The sequence below is a fragment of the Anas acuta genome, chromosome 4 (genome assembly GCF_963932015.1).
Source record: "Anas acuta chromosome 4, bAnaAcu1.1, whole genome shotgun sequence".
In the NCBI taxonomy this organism is placed as follows: domain Eukaryota; kingdom Metazoa; phylum Chordata; class Aves; order Anseriformes; family Anatidae; genus Anas; species Anas acuta.
In genome coordinates this window covers 5,485,300-5,502,271 of record NC_088982.1, presented here as the reverse complement: position 1 = coordinate 5,502,271, position 16,972 = coordinate 5,485,300, and positions in this window count along the sequence as shown.

Here is a 16,972-nt window from a genome sequence, read left to right as displayed (position 1 = left end):
TCTGGGCCATGTCCTCGCCCTGAGCTGCTCGTTCTGCTTCTGGGCTGCAAGCATTTCCCCCCCTAGCAGGACCTGCCCTTTCTATTCCCCATTACTTTATTCAATCCTCTGTTAAGTGAGGCAAGCAAGGAAAATAAACCACCCTCTTGATGTCAGATAAACTGCCTTTATTTCACTCCAAGGTATTTTGACATTAATAACGTTGAGAACATTCAAATAACTGTGCCAAGGGAATGGAGCAATATTTAACTTTCATTTTACCTTGATCTCATTACTTGTTAGAAAGCCTATTACAGAACAACTGCTTTCTTGTTTACAAAAGAAAGAGAGGAAAAGTAACTATAATTTTTAAACCTGCAATGGCTAAAGACAACACGGAGATTATTTACCCCAAATCAACAATCTCAACTTCAGCTACAGTAACTTTATAGGAGCTGCTGCAGCATTTCAGTTATCTGCATTTTATGGCTGGTGAGGACTTTTACTATAAATTTAGATGCTTGCAGATCCTTTATCTGTCATAAGAAAGTAGTTGGTAAATGACTGAAGCGCTCTCATTCCCGGGGATGTTATGATCCAACATCTGCTGAAGTCCATGGAAAAACTCCCTGTTGACTTGTGCTGGTTTTGGAACAGGCACTTTTGAAAAAAATATAGAAAAGGGAGAATATTTTTTGCCTCTGTCATTTAGCAGTAAGAGGGTGGATAGTCTGAAAGCCCGTTGCTGTGCCAATGTAATTGTGTTGGACTTGGTCTTCATTGCAATGGAGTTAGGTCAAGGAATATTAGGGCTGCATATCTAGATAATGAATTATGTTTGTTTTTATGTTTCATGCTCCATATCTATGCATCCTGTGGGAACCAATCACCCCAAAACATTGCTAATGCTATCTAAAAATGGTTCTGCTGGCTCTCATCCCTCCAGATGGGCTTTCTGCACTAAGCTCAGATGCTACCCCAATATATTTTAAAAGATTACTGAGTTTGTCCAATTTTGAGCTATCACCCTTGTTTCTTTCAGAGAAAAACATCAGTCTTCTTTGCTTTGACACCTCCTGAAAGCAATTCTGCCTCCTTTCACCTGCCTTCCCGGAGAGGTCAAGTAGTCCAGGCTGATGTCTGTCACCCTTCATCAAATCAACCCTTCACTCACTTCACACTGAAATCTGGGACTAAGCTTCACAAATCCCCCATTAAAAAGCCACTGTCACCACCCCTTGTCCCAACCCCTTCTCTTTGTCATATCCCCTTCCTCTTTAGCTCATTTGCAGCAGTACCATCCATCAGGATGGAGCTAACTTGCTGTTCTCAGAGTATCTAGCTCTGCCTAGGTCTGGTCTAAATTTCTTCAAGCTGTCCTAGGATAACCCTGAGTTATTAAGAAATACTTCATGTTGCCTCAGCCTTGAACACATGGCCTTATAAAGATCTTTTCAGGTCAGGCAGCTCTAAATCAATACTAAATTGCAAATCCTGAGATTAATTGTGCCTATTTCAGAGTCCAAGCTTCTTTCATGATTCTCTGTATCTTTTCCCCTAAAAATTACTACATAAAATTACAAGTGTCCATTTTCTGGGAAACAGGTTAAGTAGTTTGCTTATATTCCCTCCCTCCTCTTTTTTATTTTTATTTTATTTTTAATTTTATTTTAAACTTGTTATCAATTGCATTTTCTATAAAATAAACCAGTTTTGACTAAAGAGAGTAAAAAGACCTTACAAGCATCTCAAGAGGCCTGAAACTGATAAACCAAAGTGTTTCCCTCAGGATAAGGCACAGGGTTTATGATGCCTTTCGACAGTGACAGGATTTGGGGGTCAACAGAAGGAAAGTACAAGGAAAAAGCTAAGGGTAGCTCCCTCGCTTAATGTATTTTGTATGTGCTTTTGGTCCCTGTGCACCTGTACAGAGTGAGGGCTCACAGGTGAGATGTGTGCCTATGGTGCTCAGGATGCTGAAGCCTGGTTGGTCACCAAGGTTTCCCAGATAGTTGGGCAGCCTCTGGCTGAGCCTCCCACGTTTGCTCCGGAGGTAGAGTGTTACCCGCATGACACTTCACACTGTAAGCTTCTGCAGTTAGAAAGCTGATAGTCTGAATTTGGGCACATCTGATTTCTGTCTGCCTTTCCTCCCTCTGCTGTCCTTACCCCTTACTCAAATCACCAAAGTCTTTGTCAAGGTTAATCCTCTACAAGACTGCTACAGAAATTGCTGGTTAAATCCCAATGTTAGCACCTATGCTACATCCAATCTGGGGAATGGCGAGAAGGGAGTTGCATTCCCTAATTTTCTGGACTCCAAATATTTCTCTGATCTCTTAGGAGCTTTCTTCGCTGATAGCAAAGTTCCCAGCCTCAGCTTGTTCACATAAGACCCTTAAAATGTTTTTGTATTTTTCTGCTGGTTTCATAAAGCAGGCATGAATTTACTTTAGAAGAAAAAGCTGAGAGTCTTTATAGCAATATCATTGCTATTCCAGTGGTGTCTCTTCTATGTCTCCACGGACTTAGAAGGCTGAAGGTCTTCTGGCAGGCTGAGCTTTGCCTCAGGTTCAGAGTGAGCCAGCTCCTTACATAAAGTCCAGTAGGAAGGGGAAGAATCAGGAGAAAAAAGTCTATATATATTAATAATTGGCCTATTTCAGTCTGGTTTTCTGCCACACTAATAAATCCTACCCTTTCACACCAGCTTTTCCCTAGATCTGAATGGGAACACATTGTATTCTTAGTCTTCCATCACTCCCAACAGCAGCAGTTGCAATTACAAGGTTATTTTAAGTTCAGGAGGAAGCTTACTGGTTCTACCTTGTCTGAACCCCACTATTCCAAAGAAAATGAATGGGGTCAGTGGGTTTAGGCTTCTAGGTTGCATGCAGTCTGAAGCAGTGGCTTAGCACAGCTGTGATATATATGTGCTTCTGTGCCCTGGAAATCTCCTTCCTCACATGTGGGATCTATTACAGATGTTGAAAAGTTAATTGTTCAAGCTGAAACAGTCTGCGTGGGCTTTCTCTGCAGTCAGTAAGGAGAAAGTGTTTCCAGAGGGGCGAGTTTATCTCACCTGCTCTGGGGTATGGTCTCAATACATCAGTTTTAGCTGTAAAAGAAAATCAGTAATCCTATTCCCTCCCCTCTCTTGGCTGTATGATGCTGCGCTTGTGCTAAAGCTCCTTTTCCTGGGGAACCTGGACAGGGAATTGAGCTGGTAGAGAACTACCCCTCTTGTGTCTTTTGTTGTTGTTTGTTTGTCTCAGTTAGATATAAACCAGATCAGTTTCTTGCTCGGTGAACAGCTGAATAAAACAGCAAAGACAAAAAGAAAGAGAAAGGAATACCTGGGTAAGACAGGGGGCTGTTGAAGCAACCCTTTCTATGGCACCATGGGAAGATTAAAGGAGATGTGGAATTGCACCCCTAAACAGAATGCATGTTTCCTTGGGGTGTGTCTCTTGTACCCCAATTTTTACAGGATTTATGAAGCCTGAAAAGACAGGTAATATTCACATTTTTGCTCCAAAGGAATAGCAATAACTGGTGTGGATATAAATGCTGGAGCTGTATCGATTTGGCACATATTTGTCCTGCTATTTATCTGTCATGGTTAGGACGCAGCTCTCCTTCTTGCTTCTGGAGACAGCAGGCACGAGGCACTGCCAGTGCCATGCTCACATCGTATCTGGTGGACAGACAGAGGCAATGCCTCAAAAAGAAAACAAGCTGTTTTCTTTAAAATGTAGATCTTCCGCTGTTGCACATTGATTTATTTCCACTGAAGCCAGCATTAGTGAAGACATGCAGTGTTTCTTGGTGGAATAAGTAGCAGCTCCATTAAAACTGATAACACTTTCCATTAAGTTAACAGGCTTTGGACTGGGCACGCATTATTTGTGAGGACTGTACAATTTGTGCATTTCCCTGCACTGTACAGACAGGAGGACAGGAATGGAAAAAAAAAGCAAAAACAAAAAACCAGACAAGATTTAGAGCCCTCAGTCTCCTGGCAGCTCTGGGAGAACAGGGTGCAGATGACACAGGAATGCAGATATGACGAGGGATTTCTGTGGCAGCTGAAGTTGGAAAAAGTTCACCAGAAAGCAATCCTGGTAAAAGAAATCCTGGTAAAGAAATTGCTGCAGGGAGCTGCAACAAATAAGGATTATAATAAAGAACCAATGACAAGAGAGCAGAAATGACATTTTTTTTTTTTTTTTTTTTCTGGAAGCATTTCCTGATTTATCTCCAACCAGAGTCTCTCAGAGTGAGCATATTAGAGCTTAGACTATATAGCAGAGAAATAATGAAACTACCTTAAAATATAGGCACTCTTGCTCACTGAATAATACAGGTTGCTAAAAGATACTTAACAAGCTAATAACCTTGAAACACAAGATGACCAGATAAACAAGATTGTTTTTGATATGCTGCAACATGTTGGATCTTAGTAATATTCATGTGCTAGTTCTATTACAAGAGAGTACTGAGTATAAACAATAGCAGGACCATACTATTTTCTCTCTCCTGTATCTGCTGACTACATGAACTGAAATATTATTTAAGAATGAACATAACATCCTGCGACTACCACACATGCAGTGTAGGCACAGATCATGTCAGTTCAGCTCCTTCTACCCCAGGCAATTCTCCACTGCTCTGCCAGTGTAGTCTAGTTACCCCTCCATAGACACGTTCCTGCCATGTGTTGGGCTGCAATGTGCAGTCTTGACTGATGTCATGTTATGAAACCCATCCTGTAAACTCTGATTTCTTGCTATTTTATGCACTTTAAAACTATCTTTGGTCCAGCCACTGCAGTGAGATGAGGGATGCCCCTAGAAGACTCAACATCTTTCTCCATCCCATCTAATGTCTCACCAGACATTGGCTGCATCCCTTGTATGGTGGGCAGGGCTACTGAAAACCTGGAGATTTTTCCTAGAAAGGGGTGGAAACTATAATTATCTTAACCAAAGGAATTATTTTGCTAGTGAACGATGCCAAATTCAATATAATAGTTGTTTTTTAGGAAGAATGTCCCTCTAATGCACACAGGCGCACACACACACACACACACACATTAAAAAAAAGACCAAAGTGAATGAAAATTTTCAGAGAGCTAGTAGTTCCACTTTAGATACAAGCAATGTTTTTAAACAGACATTGAATGCTAATTTCCACATTTGTCCCCAACAGGAGGAGAGACAGGATAGGGAGGGAGAGGGTGTGAGGAATGAATAATGTGGCATTCTCTTTTTGTTGGGTGACCTTTTAAAACCCAGGGACTGAAATCCAGATACCAGGGGGGAGCCTGGGGGAGGAATTACAGACAGCATCACTGCTCTCTGCTCTCGGTTACGTGCTCTGTTCCTCTATTGAAAAGGCAGTACAGGAGGCCGAGTTAGAGCATGAAGAATAGGGTCACAACAGTGACTTTTTTTTTCTTTTTTTCATTTAAACAACCAATGTTATAATTCCACCCTTGTCAGACCATTACTAAAAACCAACTCATAAATCCTGAATCACTTGGCTTAAAACATAAAATTACAGATTTAGCTGCAGAGTACCAGGAAATGCTGAAACCAGAGTAGTATTTGGTATTTACATTAAATAAGACATGGCAAACAAAAGGGTTTACTCTGCAGGTGGGTGACATACTGAAGCCAATAACATTCAAAACAGGTTTGTGCCCCTTAATCTACCTTTTTAAGTCATTGTTGAAGTCAGTTGGTGCTTTGCATGTACTTGAACTCCAGTAACTAGTTCACAGGTCTTTATATGATGCTGCTGAACTGGCTGAAATCTTTTTTGCACCCAGCTTGTTAAATGACCCTGTTAAAAGCCCTAAAGTCATAGGACACTACATCAGAAATCACCCCTCAGATATAATGATGAAAATGGAAAAAATAGGTGTTGATAGTGTTTAAATTGACTGGAACAGATCAGAACACAAAGTTCATTTTATTTCTTACTTTTATTTCCACAGTAATGTGTATCTGCATTGTAACAAGCCTTTGTATTAACTCCAACCGAGTGAACATATTCTAGCATTCATAGTTGTTGGCGTTATAATTTTCCAAAATAGCACTGAGAAAGTAAGTTCCCTAAAGAAGTTTAGCCTGAGAGCCACGTTCTACATTTACTAGTTGATACAAATCTTTCTACCATGAATAGGTAAAAGGATAGTTAGGGACGTTGGATAGGTAAAAGGATAGTTAGGGACTGTCCAGATTGGGCAGTTGTTTAACTCAGATTTGTCTATACAAATCAGTCATGTGCAGCATCTTAATTCTAGAAAACCACCAGTAGGTTGAGATTGGCCTCTGTATCCAGCTGTGCCTGATCTCTGATAATCTAAAAGGCTAAAAGGAAGAGTAAAAAACAGTAGAAAATACAATTAACCTCTCATATCCACACAGTAACAATATCAGAGAAAATTTGCCCTAGGATTCACACCTATTTGCAGTAGTTCAGCTCTGTTTTTAACAACATATAAAGTTACATCTCTTCCCTGACTTTTAGCTGCAGAAAATCAGCAAGAAACATAAAGAAATTCATGAGCTAGATTGTGGTCAGAGTAACTTGTAATGCTGCAGTGAGACAATAACAAAGATCAATGAAAAGGGTACTCAAAAGAGTAACAGTCATGGGAAAAAATGAAGGAAATTACAGCTCCTTAGCTGAGGGGCTGGTTCTCTTCAGCAGAATTTCGAGTTTGGTTTCAGAAATTTTTCTTCAGTTGACTTCACTCAGAATCAGGAAAGCATCCTACACCGGCAAGACAACCTGTGTTGTTTGTGGCAGGCCATTGCCAGGGAAGATGATCTGTAAGCGTCAATCCTGCCTTCAGGAATGCTTGGGTAGTACCATTGACCTGAGCCTTACAAATGGCCTTAGGAATCAATCTTCCATCCAACCTGAAAATGTCCTTAGAAAGGATGCCAACGCATAATGAATGGCCAAAAGTTGACCCGGAAAAAAGTTGAAAGTTGTTTCTGCTGCTTAGAACAGGTGAAGCTCTAGAAGTACGTGGATTTGTGTGAAAGCTGTGACATGGTGAGGACAATATGGCCCAAATAACTGCTGATACCCACAGTGTTACCAGTAGGCCTGGGAAATACTGAAAAACAGCAAGTTTCTGGAGCGTATCTCAGATATGGTACAGAGGATAGACTACACTAAGCTTTACCAGACCCACAGGTCACTGAAGGGATCAGATAGTTTCTTTTTGTCTTTGCAAAAGAAGTGACCATTGGCAGGCCGCAGCTGGCTCTGAAGGCTTTAAGCAGTGTCTGTCACAGTTTGACCTGCCCTGAGCGAGCAGTGACAGAAGGTGCACTGAAGCATCAGAATGACCTGGAGACCTGGTGTCTGGTAATGAAAGGTTTAAAGTTTTAATTGTCCACAGCCCCTGGCCTACTTTGAGCTTCCCGCTGAGTAGCAGAGGTCAGTCAAGTCACAGCGCTGAAAATCTTTGCCTATAAAACATCTGCCGTCTTTAAAATGACTTAAATAGGTTATAGTCACACTGTGAAGCTGTTTGTTTCAGCTTCCTTGTTTAGATTATGCCAGAGAATTGCATTTGGGGATGGAGGGATGCTGGAAGTGAATTAGGTAAACAGGGAGAAGATGCTCCAAATCCCTCCCTCTTCACACAGCAGGCCCTGAAAAAAATACTGCCTTTTTTCTGTCAGTACAGGATTGTGGGGGCAGCAGGGAGTCAGATTGCATGTGTCACCTTTCTGAAAGTTTGATTAACTGGAGATTCACGAGATTGTTGCAAAACCAGCCCCAGAGTCAATGGAGAGCTCTGCTGCAAAGAGTAAAGCTCTGATAGCGGCAGGTGGGTTGGTGAGGCACAGATGAGAGAATACAGGCAACCATATCTGATAAAATCAGCCCCTGTTGTGGTAGGTCAAAAACCATCATCAGTCCTATTCATGTGGTCAGATAACAAGGACTCGGTCAGAGAGAGGTAAAAAATGAGTCTAGAATTCATGAGCGTTAAAGTAGGTGTTTTAAACGATGTATGACAACTCATCTGCATGTTTCCATTCAGAAGATGGTGGAGGTTGATTTGGGAGAGAAAAATAAAATATCTGGTGTGACCTAGTCACCACAAACTACCTTTTGACATGGAAACAAGGTTGTACCAAAGGAATAATTATCCTCATACTCCTAAACACTCCAAATGTTCCTTAGGGCAAATTTTATAAGCTGAGAGACATGTCAATTATTTTTTGTAATGTCATAATCCTTTTACAAGCACTTCCTTTTGATGCATAATCTCTACAATGAAGTTCTGTAAATAACCAGATCAGATGAATCATACCAAAAAATGTTAGAAAAACCCGACACGTGTGGCTTCAGAATTGCAGTTGCATACTTTTGCAAGAATAAGAGGCCAAATTCAGGGTAATGTATGTAAGGACTATGTATGATGTATGTGTACACGTCAAAGCAAGAACTGGAGCTTACTTTAAGAAACTTTGGAGTTTCTTTGGACCTTAGGTCCAGTCCCCCATATTCTCAAGAAGTTGTACTGTACTGTCCCTTTTATGAGAACCTACAAAATAGAGAAAAAGGGGAACTTTGAGATATCCCGTTTGTTGTGCAGTCTTTTGCAGGGTTCAGCCAATCTTGTCTTGCTCCTGGCATACCCTTTTCTTGTCTTTCTTTAAAAATCTCCAGTGTAAGAGACATTTCACGCCTTATCCAGACAACCTATTTGAATGTTTCACCTATCGTAAGACTATACATCCTCATGTCTTGATGGTATTTCTTGAGGTAATTGAAGATTCATCCTCACTCTCCTGTCAGAGACACTGAGAACAAATTATCCTCTTTCTAGCAGAATTTGATTGCCATCTCTCGTCTCCTCATCAGTACAAACAGCTCTAGATCTGTTAACCTCTCTCTCAGGGGACATGAATCATAAACCTCTATGGGTTCTTTTAACCCCCCCCCCCCCCCCAAGCTTGTCTACATTTAGTCTATATCTTTCAAGAGTGGCACCAAATCTAGAGAATTGACACACTTCCCAGCAGTTAAGTAAAGTCAAATGATTTTTGTCTCAGTCTATACCATTCAGCATGATATTTGACATTTTTAGCAGCACCAGGATGTTTAGTTGTATTCTGTTTGGATCTCCCAAAGTCTCCCAGATACTGTGCAGTGGTTTAAGAAGTCAAGCAATGGTTTAAGTAGTTTAGTCCCATACTCTATTCATCTAACTTGATTTTTGCTGAGGGTTATTAATCTGTACTTGTCCACAGTGAACTTCTCCTCCACTTCACAAAGCTGGTTGTTTTTCTACTCTTGTAATACCTACAAAATGGGACAAGTATTCATTGATGAAAACACTCAGCACCTCAAGACCAAGTATAAACCCTATGGAAAACTCAGTGTAACATTTTAACAGCAAAAATTTGAGACCTCCTTTGTAAGCCTAATTATTCAACTAGTTTTACATGAGTTCTCTGATCATTTCTTGCCAATTCTTCTTTATTCACTTGTTTATGAGGCTGTCACATGAGCTATTGTCAGAAGTCTTGACTAAAAAAAGCATCTATCATTACTCCCTTCTTTACAGGCCTGTTATCCTGTCATAATGGGAGATTATATTTGCTTTAAATGATTTCTCCTTAACAAATCTATATTGGCTGACAACCATTTCTTTGTTATTTGCCAGTAAGACTGCTTGATTATTATTTACAAACTGCTCAAGAATTTATTTCAGGACAGTGTTTATATTTTCACTGTCTTCTGAGAACTGAATTCACCCCAGCTTCCTTCCCTTTCCTTTCTTGTTTCCCAACCCCTTAAAAATGGATGTGTACACACTGTGTTCTGCTTTTTCCTTTAACCATGTTAAAGTAGTTGGTTTTCTTCCTGATTCATCTGACTGAACGCTGCTTCTGCACCTCACTGCTCTGGCTGATAGAAGCCTTTCCATCTAATTTTCAGACCAGATTCATTTCTGGCCATTTTACACTCTCTCTTTTGTAAAGTCTGTCCTTTAACTCCAATAGTTCATTCCTTCCCCATGGTGTTTGTCTCCAAGGAGTTATTTGCAATTTCATCCATTTCAGACTTCATTTTGCTAGACAAAACAAAGAAGTGGTCTCTCTCTCTCTCTCTTTTTTTTTTTTTTTTTTTTTTTTTTTTTTTTTTTTTTTTTTTTTTTTTTTTTTTTTCTCCCATGGAACAACATATCCTGTCAATCCCTGGAATATATTGATTATGTTCTTTGCACCTTTGCATGTTGGATTTCCTCTTTCTTTGAACAAGCACATCCTGAATTGTCCTGAGCACTCAAGGTAAGGGCTTGGTGGTCACTGAAGGTGACATAGCAGCAGCTCACATTCGCCTCTTCCATGCCTGCATCTGGCTGGACTCTCAGTCCAGCAGTGACTCACATCTTTCTAACTCACACCTTAGAGCAGAAATCCCCATTATTCATCCTGAGATGCATGAGATCATTTTGTGATACAGAGCATAATCCTTTTTTTATTATTTTGACAGGCTTCAAAGGCATGTGGTTATTCCAGTGTGATTTTCCAATTGTCTTTGTATTCGTGCTGCTCTCCAGCTTTGTGTCTCTGGCATTCTCCATGACTTCACTTTGACTTTCTGTACAAGAGTTACTCATACGAATATTTACTGACATCACTCCCTGAAGAAGTTTTGGAAGAATCATCCTTGTTCCCTGAAGTTTTTCCTTTCCATGTTAACAGTTGCTTTTGCTCCTTTCGCACCTTACTCTATGGGTACCCCTTCTGCTGTGTCTGCCTCATCTGGAAACTTCCAGTGTGTTATCAGAGGTGAAATGCAGAAAGAAGAGGGGAGATTTACTATATTCCCCACATCTGCAGCATCAGCTCTCAAATGAAATGAAGCCACCAGGCACCATTGGTAAGACCAGGGATGAACCAAACTCCTCTCTGCTGTGTTCATGCAATTCCAGGTGCAAGGTTTTGTCCACAGCAGCTTTCTATTTAGGGTTAACTTCATAAGGAATTATGAAAAATCAGGCTTGAAGGCTGTGCTCAGCATGTCAGTGCATTATCTGATGATTTGTGTAAGGCTGTAGCTCACAGGCTGTAATTGAGTCCTGGTGCAGGTATGGTGTGAATACACATCAGGTCTGAAATAGCCCACACCAGCAGGACCTGCTGCATTGTTCAATCAGGGAGCAGGAGGAGGTGAAGTCAGTAACAACACCAGCAGAGTTGGGAATAGTCACAAGGAGTAAAATCCTGGCTTGTTATAAGGAGAGAGGGAGGGGAGAAATTTCCATTCGTTTCAATGGAGACAAGACCTCTTTGCAGGTCCTCTGCCTCCCAGCCTGTTGTCTTCACTAGAGCAAGCTGTAAAATTCCCCAGGGTCTATCCTGAACAGAGAAAACTGATTGCTTTCCTTTAATTAACACAGTATGTCATGCTTCGGTTGTCCCTCCCATGCACTTTCAGCCTAAGTTCAACAGCAACATGTCTTGAAGCCTGAGTTGCATGTGTGCGGTGGTCTTTTTTTATTTTATTAATATTTTATTTTGTTTTAGTTTGCTTCTTCTTTGGCAGCTCTCTGCATTCTTCTTTCTGAGTAGAACATTATCCAACTAATATGTGAGAAACACCATTTTAAGTGTAGGTGTCTTTACAACAGCCCTGTGCCTTGGGGAAATAAGTTTTTCCCAGTCTGGGAACTGAATCTCAGAAGTGAAGGGTCAAACCTGTCACCACAGATTTATTCCAGTGTAGTCCAGTGAAGCAGACAGCTGTATAAAGCTGCACTTACACAGTGATTAACCAAGCCATTCAATTCATACTTAATAGCTTATTATTGCCTTTTAGTTTTGATATATTTACTAAGCCTGCCATGTAGTGACTGGGGGTCAGGATGCTAAATCATCATGATATTCAACTACTAGGCATCACATAGATTGTTGACAAACAAAGGTATTTTTACACATTGACCCGAAAACAAGAAAATCTAACAACTAATTCAGAGCTGGCTGCTTTGACCCAGCTGACTTGGATTTTCATGCACTTTCCCCAGTGCCTAATTGGACTCACATGCAACAGGATTTTTCCACTTTTCATCCTTGCTACAAGTTTAACAAAAATCTGCATTTTCTTAAAAACTGGACAGCTGCAGCCACTTCCCTGGCTGTTGTAGAGAAGGGCTAAACAGGTTTTCAGCTTCAGGCATTTGCTGGAGGGAAGGATCAGTGAGATGGCAGCCAGAAAGACACAAAATGCAAGTTCAAATTAAAAAAAAAAAAAGAAATGATGACCTTGAAAGGATCCTCTTCAAATGGCACCCCTCGTTTACCAAGCAAGGCTGTGAAGGTGATTCCCACAGTCAAAGACAATCTCTGGCAAATTTATTGACTCACCAAACCAGCTGATTTACAGCTGGTGGAAGCTGAGAAGTGAAACTCCCTGATCAGGCAATGTTGCTTTAGTTTCTGACATGGATTGAAGTTGCTAAGCCGTAAATAACATTAACATACTCCAAATTACATCAGGCAGTGGCGAGGCATCTGGTATGTCTTTGTAGGCTGTATGCCATCACGAGGTGAAGTTGTCTGACTTGTGCCCATTCATTTAGTCCCATGCAATACTTAAAAATATGTATGAGCCATGCTGCACTGGGAGACGGTGAGGCAATTCTGTACCTTGCTGCACATCTAAGCTGATGTGGTGGGAAGCTTCATCACCTTTTGTTCATGCCTTACCTTGTAGGTGATGCCACAGCTGTGCCCCAGTCACAGGTCCTTCTGCACCAACTTATTGTAATCCATCAAAAGATGCTTGGGGAAAAGTAATTCCTATGTAACAGCATGAATTTGACAATTTATGGCACAATGAAGCCCTGGGTTTCTGCTCTTGGAAAGGCCCTGGGGCTGATTTTGGTGGAGAGGGAAAGAAGAGCTGCTTTGTTAAGAAAGGAGCTGTTAGAAGACAATGATCAGAAATCATTGCTATGCTGTCATACTGACCTTTCCTTTAGCTATTCTCCTGTGCTCCAGAAGCAAAGAGATTTTGTGTGTTTATTTATTTGCTCTCTCCTCTCTTCATCCCTCTTTTTCTTGGGCCAGCATGAAGACCTCAGTGCCATGAAGCCAACAAGGGACAAGGCTCAAAGAGTAAAAACTAAGCCTTGTCAACCCAAAGCACATCCCAGGGCAGCCAGGATTTGGCGGGCTGAGCCTACTTTCAATCAGCTACAGCATAAATGGTTTGGGATGGTGACAAACCTTTGGTCACAGCTCCCCAGGAATTGGATCCCTCCTGGTGCCACAGGTGTTGGCTGTCTTACCCATGTCATTATCGAGCTGGAAAATGCGCAGGAATGCTAATTTAAATGTCAGCTCCACTTAGTATTTTATCATCGAAAGGACACTGTGCAGTGAGTTTGTGACCTGCACAATTTATCTCCGGGGATGCCTCCTCTGGTGACCCTATGCTGGTGGTGGCTCAGCACAGACGGAGCGTAAAAGTGGAATTTTATTAGACCGCTGTTTAAGGATGAATCCAGCTGAAAACCACCTCCAGGGCTGCCTGGACCCCCTTCCGACTGTTTAAAACAAGTGTCACTAAATCAGACAAATGTTGGTGCTGGGACACAGCAGGCACTAATTTAACCCATATGCTCAGGGAGTGCTCCTACATCTGTTTGTTCTGGGCAGAACTAAATGGTGGAATTAATTTTTTTTCTCCCCCCCTATCACGTAAAATTTTATCACAAGCTAATGGCGTAATTTTAGGAACACTGGAAGGTAAATAAAGAGGACAATTTTTGGCTCAGGAGAGCATTAGTAGTAGCTTACTAATTGGTGTTAGTGTTGTGGAAACTGAAAAACTGCTGAGCAGTCCAGGACTGGAAATCAGGGCTAAACTTGGCTGGGTTGGAAACAACTGCAACATGAAGGAATGATCCCTGAGATGGACAATAAGTCAGTTTATGTAAGATTTTATGAAACAAAATCTTTTGGTCTCTGTAGGAATTTGCCTATCAAAATTCTTCTCTCCCCCCAGCTATCTGAGTTATTACTTCTCCAGTGAAACCTTACCCTCTCAGAGCCTGATCACATTATTGCTGGTTTTGGGAAATATTTATGCTTCCCAGAGTCTGCCCTTCCTTTCTGTAGCCCTCTCACCAAACATCTCTACTCTGCCATCTTGTTCCTTCCCTATTTCATTGTACTTGCAGTCTTATTACCTCCTTTTTCTTTCCTTGCCTTGTTATTCAACAGCTCTACAACTAAGAAAGGGATGAGACCAAGCAAGACCAAGAGCTAGTTCCTATTCTTTTAAAGCCAGTATGAACAAAAATAAATATCATACCAATACCTGATCAATATATATAAACAGGTCTATTGCACATAGCTATAAATGTTGTAAGTATAGCCAAAGTGCTCAACAATTAGTTTTTGTATTATCTACTTTATTTTATCATTATGTGCTATAATGTATTTAGAAGTCATAGAAAATGAACCTTCAGTATCCACCTCAACTGAAATTTCACAATTTTATGATGAAATTGGATGAAAACAATCTCAAAATACTTCACAGGAAGAAATTTCAAAGTTGCTTTTTGAGAATATGAAAATACATATGACCTTAAAGGCATATTTTCTTCCAGAAATTTCAGGTTTTGTCACTTCAGAAAGGCAAAAAGTGCATATAAACAATAAAATGGCAGTTTGAAAATATACATGCACTTTATAGTGAGATAGTAGCATTTTGTATTTGTGGATATTTTCATGTTCTTTGCTGCACAAAAGGGACATCAAATTAATTATAATTAAGACAAGAAAAATAGTAATGAACATTTAATTGGGCTTTCTAAAAAATTAGTGAATATGGATTTTCATCAATAATTGTTTCTCACCTAATGACTTCAAGCTGAACTTATCTTTTTAGAAAGATATTTAGTCTTGATTTAGCAGCTCCCACATGAAAAAGAATTTACCATGAGCCTCAGTAATTTGTTCCAATGGTTAATTATCATGCCTTAAATATGTACATCTTATTTTCAGCTTGCATGAGGTTTACTCATATATTAATTGTATATTTGATTGTAATTCATGCTATCTTAGCTAGCTAAATGCATTGCACTTATTTTTTTAATTCCTTGATTGGATGACTTCCTTAAATAACCAACTTAGCATGAATTATGAAGTTTTACAATCAGTTATACAAATGTAAAATTCAAGAATTGAACTTCAACTGAATCATCCATGGATAGTTTGTTCTGAAGTAGCCCTCCAGGTTTTGAATATGCGCAGGAAGGAAATGTCAAAGAAAGCCCAACACACTATGGTTTTATCCAAGCATACTGGCCTCTTACTGTTGTTTTTCCAGCTGATTCACTCTAAATGAACATAACATAAATGTTGCCAATGTGTAGTTTCCAGAGATTGTAAGCACCGAGCTGTGCTTGTCTGATTATGACTGGTGGAGGCTACTGCTGAGTCATACATGATGACAACTTTTTATGATACGCTTGCCGAAAGGTGTCATACTGTGACATCATCACTCTTTATGATGCTCTTAAATCTTTTGGACAGGCAGCAGTGGGTTTGGGGGCATTACATTGGGTTAGGCATTAGATAATTAAATCAAAGTCTTCAACTGGAGATATCCTGTCTCTGCAACAGCCTTATCACCTATTCCTTTGTGTGGTGCCTGCAGACGTCTTAGCTCTACCTTGGAATCCAAATCCTTGTTTTTGTGGGAGAAAATTACCTTTGTGACTCCTTGCAGAAATATGCTTAATCAAAGTAGTCCTGCTACCGTACTGATTAATGTCCTGGCTTGCACTGTTTGAATGTATTGTAAATTTATTTATCTTTCTTGTTCAGAGCTGATTTACATAGATTTCTCAATGCTATACAGTCTGTCCTCTCACTCTGGCTGAAAAGGATCCATATGTGCTCTATTTACTGTTTTACTGAAAATGTAGTTGAATATTGCAATGTCAAAAGGACAATTAGCTGAGTAGGCTCCTCCAGACTTCCATGAGCTCAGTTATGTTTATATTGTTAGAGCAGTGTGATAGAAAATCTTATTTTCTTATAGTAAATACTATATTATAGAGACACACAGATAGGAGGTACACCTACATTTTTAGATACATTGATAAAGAGATGGATTGCTGAGCACAAATCTTGAACTTAATTTTCCTCTTATGTGGGCAGTTCTCTTGGAGACTCCTCAGTCAAGCAAACCAGTTATCTTTGAAATACTGTGATAACTGAGAGCAATTTCCAGACATTGCTAACTCTGAAACCTAATGGTGACACTGGAAATATTTCATTTACAAATATTTTATAGGTCTTGATAGGGAAATAAAAAAGTGAAGAAACACATAGGCTACTACAGCTGATGCAACTAAGACTTCAGTTCATCTGAGGTGCGTTCCAACATAAGCATGAAAGTATTCAGAGAACTTTCCTGACTTGGAAAATAAGCCCTGATGTTGAGATTTGGAAAAAAGGCCCTGGTATAGAGAAATAATATAGAGATAATAGAGATGCCTAAGATAAAATACCATTATTTTTTTCTCTTTTCCTTACATTAACTAAAAAGGGAGCCTAAGGTTAGAAACTCATATGTAAATCAAGTGAGACGAATTCTCCTCCTTGTTACATGTGCACACTTTGATTTGTACAAAAGAATCAGAGAAAGGGGGAAAAATGAATGAAGGTGGTTGGAACATGGGAAAAAAAAAAAAGATTAACATTCTCATTGAAGTGTTAACCTTCATTGAGATGTGCACAGTTCCATCAGGATTTTCCAGATTCATCTTGCTCTTCAAACAAATGTTTTATGAAGCAAACGATTCACTAACCAATTTAATTCTCATTGGTGTGACGGGATTTGGGGAGGGCTGGAAAGGATGAATGCTGTGGGGGCCAAGGTGGCACTGGAAGTGAGGCAATGTCCAGCAGTGCAGTTGGCAGCATTA